We start from the raw sequence: 6,033 nt of genomic DNA on the forward strand, positions 1-6,033 counted from the left end.
GAGGGAGTGCGGTACAGCTTATCTTTGGTGAGGCGGCTTGCAGCGCCAGCACACGGCTGGTCCTGGCCTGTCTAGCGCTGCGGGTTCAAAATCCCCGTAACACAGAATCAGGGAACAAGCTGAAAAGATCCCAAAGATCACCGAGTCCAACCTATGACCTAGCACCACCGTGTCTGCTTACGCCATAGCACGGAGTGCCACGTCAATGACACTCAGTCTTTCCTTAAACACCCTTAAAGATGGTGACTTCACCACCTGGACAGCCCGTTCCAATGCCTAATCACCCTTTCTTTGACAATATTCCTCCTAATGTCCAACCTGAACCTCAGCGTGAGGTGCAGGGTGCAGCGTGAAGCCTTTCCTCTTGTCCTGTGTCTGGTTTCTTGGGAGGAGAGACCAGCCCCCACTGGCTCCAGCCTCCTTTCTGGTGGCTGTCGAGAGTTATGAGGTCTCCCCGAGCCTCCTTTTCTCCACACTAAACACTCCCAGCTCCCTCAGCTGCTTCTCACAGGACTTGTGCTCCAGACCCTTCCCCAGCTCTGTTGCCCTTCTCTGGACACGCTCCAGCCCCTCAGTGTCCTCCCTGCAGTGAGGGACCCAGAACTCATCACAGGATTTGAGGTGCAGCCTCACCTGTGCTGAGAGCAGGGGGACAATCCCGGCCCTGCTCCTGCTGGCCACACCATTGCTGATCCAGGCCAGGATGCCATCGGCCTTCTTGGCCACCTGGGCACAGCTGGGTCATGCTCAGCTGCTGTTGACCAGCACCCCCAGGTCCTTTTCTGCCAGGCCACTTTCCAGCTGCCCTTCCCCAGCCTGTAGCCGTGCATGGGGTTGTGACCAAAGTGTAGAGCCCAGCGTTTGGTCTAGTTGAACCTCATACTGTTGGTTATGAGGCCAAAAGTGTCATTGTGCCAGGATAACAGCAGTATTTTCCACATTTCTAGTGTGTTTTACCAGCTTGTGCTGTAGTAGTAGCAACCACAGGTAGCAGAGGGAAATTTAATGGTATAAACAGAAAATACTTAGGACAGAAAAGTGGTTCTGAATCCAATCGAAACCCATCCATTTTAGGCAAAAGGTCCAGTGTGACGTATCCATGCTGAACACGTACGTGTTTAGCGCCACCTGAGTGGTAAACGATTTGTTTACCACCTCTTTCAGTGGAATTAAGATGCTGTCACTGCAGTCATCTGCACGAAGCTTTGTGGTATTCAAGGGATGTGATTGATGTATCATGTTTGCAGAGAATTCAGTCAGCTCACGAGTAACAGAAATTAAATCCTAGGAGTAAGCGACTACTTTAAACACACTATGTAATAAAAATGTCTAGTTCACACCCAACAGTGTTCTGTTCTTGCACAATGTTAAGATAAAGTTGGGTTTCTGTTCTGAATTTCTGTTAAATGTCCTAAGACTGGGCAACAAAGATTGTCAACCTGGGTAGTGATGGTAAAGAGTAGGAAGGTATAGGGGTTAGCCAAACTATGTTTTGTACTCATTTTTGATAGCTCTAACACCTGCTCATAGAAAGTCAGCACTGCAGTTACTAAAACGTGGGAATACCTGATGTGTAGTCTTGAAGGAAATTCAGAGTAACTGGCTGGCTTTGTTGTTTGTCATATACAGAAGGTGGAGCCAGTTTGGGATGACCCCCAAAGAAATGCTTGGATAGATCAGTCAACAAATAATTTAAAAATTATCTCTTCAACAGTTAAATAATTTCATTAAGAGCTTACTTCAATGATACAATGGTCTTATTGCATTTCCTTTTTAAAAGTACTTAGGATTAATAATATTATTTATTTTATTCTATTACTCTGGGGGCAGTTATGTCATTACTTGTGACCTGTGGGACCCAGTATACCAGTCTTGTATAACACCACTGAACCTAAAAACATGCCGGGAATTAATTTAGTAATTGATACTGGTATTTATCCCATCAGTGATTTACAGCACTGATGATCACTTGGTAATCTCATAAAAATAGTTGCCTTGGGAAATACAAAGTACCAATTGATGAAGAAAAGGTGTCCACACCTTTTAAATCAATGAGAGTTTAAACTGTAGACAAGAACCAATTGGGGGAAAGAAAATAAAGCTTTGAGTAATCAGGACAACTTAACAAAGTGTATCTGCTCAGAACAAGTTATCACTGCCAAGCCACAATTGGCTATTAGGTCATGGATGACTATGACATGAGTTGTGTTGCTTCCAGCACACTTCTGGCTTCTCCAAGTTCTCCCTGGCCAGAAAATGATGGAATGGTGCTTATAGCATCTGTGACCATTCCCAGTGTTCTGGCAAGTGTGGTTGTGTAGTTATGACTCTCTGTATTTATGTGCACACAACTGAGCTGTTCCAAGGACTGCTCCAATCCCTCTGGCACTCAGGTGTCTCACTGATGTGAATTTATTATCCTCAAACCAAAACTGTGTTCTTCTCATTGAGTAGGTCGGAAACTTGAAGCACAGAGAGACTGAACCTTGCCAAAAGTCACTTGGAGAACTGTGTGGGTGGCAGAGCTTGAAATACAGCTCACTTCAATAAGCCATGGGGCCACATTTCTCTTTGCTATCTACCAACTTACAAAGGGTTGTGAATACACTGCAAACATGTACATTTTGTGCTATTTTTTGTGAAAATTTTGGCACTGAGTTCACAAACTAAACACTTGGAGGGAAGACACTGTGAAACTCCTCTCTCTTCACAGAGTCAGTCAGTCTCACTCTGCTTCTTCCAAGAAGATGCTACTGAGTGCCTTGTCCGACCTGCTCTGGGATGAAATAGTGCAAGAAGCTGCTGTCTGCCTCATTGGTTGTAGGAGCTGGGCAGTGTGTGATGAATAAGGCTTGCAAGAGAAGGCAGACTGAGCTATCAATAGGAGGCTGAATGCTCACTCAGCTGGGATACTACTTAAACTGAACACCTTAGCACTAAAGCTGTACTTTCATGGCCAGTTTACACTTTCACGGCTCACAGCTACAGAGTCAGCTTCAGTGACAACAGGTGAAATCCAGCCTCTCTCTAGCTGGAGCTCTTCCAATTTTGCCAGCACTCATGTTAGTGCAGTGGACTGGTGAATGGAATAATGGAGATCATCTGAGTTAAAGGTCACTTAGGAACTAGTTGCTCAGTCAGTGTGCACAAAAAGGATTAATTGTGGGCAGATCAGGAAAGAGCAGAAATGTGTGACCAGGGAAATGAGAGCTAGGATGGTTTTTTCCAGCCACAGAGCCAGCTTATGGTAGCTTAAAGCAATCACGAAGCTACAGTATTAGTCTCATCCTCCTCTCTCTGTTTCAAGCCTTCTGGCCCTAGCTATATACTTCCCATTGGGGGCATTCAGGTTCTTCCAATTGCCAGGACCCTGAAATAACAAGAGAAGGGTACCAGCTATGATCAAAGCAGCCTGAAGATCCTGCCTGGGTCAAGGCTGAAGGCAGCATGAACCTTCCAGGAATTTGACTGCAGATGTCCAGCAAGGTCTTGTTGACCCCACGGCTCTCACAGACTTGCACTTTGACCTGGGTAGAAGATGCATATTGGTGTGAAGAAATGTATATTTTATCATAACTGCCTTCTCTAGCAACTTCAGGTTTCTCCTCAGAAGCACACAGGTACCAGTTCTCTAAGGAAAAATGAACATCTTCTCTTTATTTCTGAGTCAAATGATGTAGTATTCTCAGGTCTTTTTGCCAGAGGAGCAGAACCACAGTCAATGAAATTTTCCCACATGATTTGAAGATTGTCTATGTAACATCCAACATTAATTAAAGCTGCAAGTTAATTTTTTTTTGTGATGTCCTATATACAGTCTTTTCCTTTTGATGTACAAAATTTCGTATTATTACATGATAGGAGTTTAAAGTTTATTCCTTGTGAAAAGCAGGGCAGATTGAAGGACATTTATCTCAGTCTCTGGGTTTTATTACTAAATTCAGCATCAACACTGTGCTTCCCTTTATAAGCTGATTGGCCAGTGGGACATGTTCATTAACCTAGAAATTGATTTTTTAGGAATGCCATGTTGCAGTTATGCAACTCTGATGTCAGACCACAATTTGGCCATCCTCCTGCTCTCTCCTGTCTATCAGAGAGACACTTCAATTTCTATCAAAATGTTTCCAGCAAGATGAACTCTTCAACACCAGCTAGGTGATAGAGTTATGAAATTCCCACTGAAAAATACCTGTCAGCTGATTGGGAAGCCTGGTGTCTTCTGGTAAGCTTTGGTATCTCACTGCTAGCATGTCAAACAGATAAAAATATGTTTTAGTAAAATTGGTACTAAGCTCTTTTCATACCAATAGTGTACTCAAAATGGTTTAGAGAAGCAGAGGAGTTGTTATCTGCTGTCAGAGCAGAAGTCTCTACATTACCTCCCAGAGTGTGTTCATTTATAACCTGGCCAAACATCCTGAGTAAAACAGAGGGACAAGAGGATCAAAAATTGAATTCTCCTTCCCGTAAGTGAGAGTTGCCTGTAAGAAGAATGCACAGTAGCATCAAGGAACCCACCTCCACAACAGGAATCTAAAAAGCAAGGTGCCATTGCTACATCCACCCACAGTGCTGAAGGGAAGCACTCACCAGAACAGCAGGAAGGCAGTGGCAGTAACAGAAACTCACTTTACACCAGGTCACTTAGGTTAAGATCTTGGGAATGCAGAGAATTATGAGCATGACTTGTAAGTCAGGAATTATTTCCATGTTAAGATCCAGTATTACTCCATTTCATTCTAGATGACCAGCAGCTGATACCTCTTGGGGGTATTGTCACTGCAGAAAGGGCAATCTAGCACTAACTCTGCAAGCTCATTTGATTCACTGAGGTAGCAACTTTTCTTTTCAATGCAGAAAGTCCCTCCATACACTCTTAAGATCATAAAAATGAATTAATAATAGTTTATCTTGGAGAGCTCAGGATTCTTCTAGAAATAAAGCTGAACAAATGCCTCTCCCAAGACCTCTTATTTGTTAATTCAGCAAGTTAATGCCTCCCCTCTTTCTCCATTCTAGTGCCAATATACCTCATTGCGCTGCCAAATGCACACAGGTACATCGCATCACTCTTTATCACCTCCCATGGCTTCTCACACCATGCTCAAGTAAGGAGACACTGTTTTGCCAGGAAGGACCATGGTTTTATTAGACTCTGCTAAGCTGTCAGTGTTTCCAAGCTCTGTGACTCTGTAGTCTTTGATGTTGTGAATAATTAGACAAACTCAATCTAATGGACCACCTTCACTGGGAAAAACCACATTCTGAAGTCAAATGACTTAAGCAGAACAGCTGGGGTACTGTGCAGAAGCAGACTGCCCAGATGCACAGTAAAATAGACCTGAAAGAGACCTTACAAGGTACCTCATCTTTCCCTCTGTCTTAGGACAGCATCTGCCAGATCTAAGACTTTCCTGGGTTGTGTTTATCAAAAGTTTTTAAAACCCTACAATGATGGAGATGCTGGAGTCTCTCTGGATAATCCTTTCTTGTAGTGTTTTGCCATCCTTCCCATTCAGATTTTTTTTCTTGATGTCTAACAAGAACTTTTATTGCTTCAGTTAATATTACTCTGTACTGTTTTGTCCAAGATGAATATGAAGCTTCTCTTTACAGAAATTCCTATCCCTCCAACTTCAATGTTTGTTCTTTTGGGGGAGTAATCTCAAATTTTCCTCAAAGCTATGCTTTCAAGACTTTTGATTATCCAGATCCCTGTCTTATCTTCTCTTCCACTGACAGGCCCTTGAAATGTGGTGTTCAGAATTGGACACAGGCTGCAATAGGGTCTGGAGTGTTGACTAAAGTAGGTGGTGTAACTCTCACATCTTATGCTTCTGCTGTACATTTACTTTCCTCATGTGTATAAGACAATGTCATTGTTGAAAGTGACTATTTTATAAAAGATTACAATTTCTATACCCTTTTAAGACAATAATGTCATATAACTGTTCCCCAACTTGTATTTGTGTAGCTGAACAGCATCAATTCTCTGCATAGTTATTGGCACCTGTTTCTCCTGATGTTCAT

This window comes from Serinus canaria, chromosome 3 (assembly GCF_022539315.1).
Source record: "Serinus canaria isolate serCan28SL12 chromosome 3, serCan2020, whole genome shotgun sequence".
NCBI lineage: Eukaryota > Metazoa > Chordata > Aves > Passeriformes > Fringillidae > Serinus > Serinus canaria.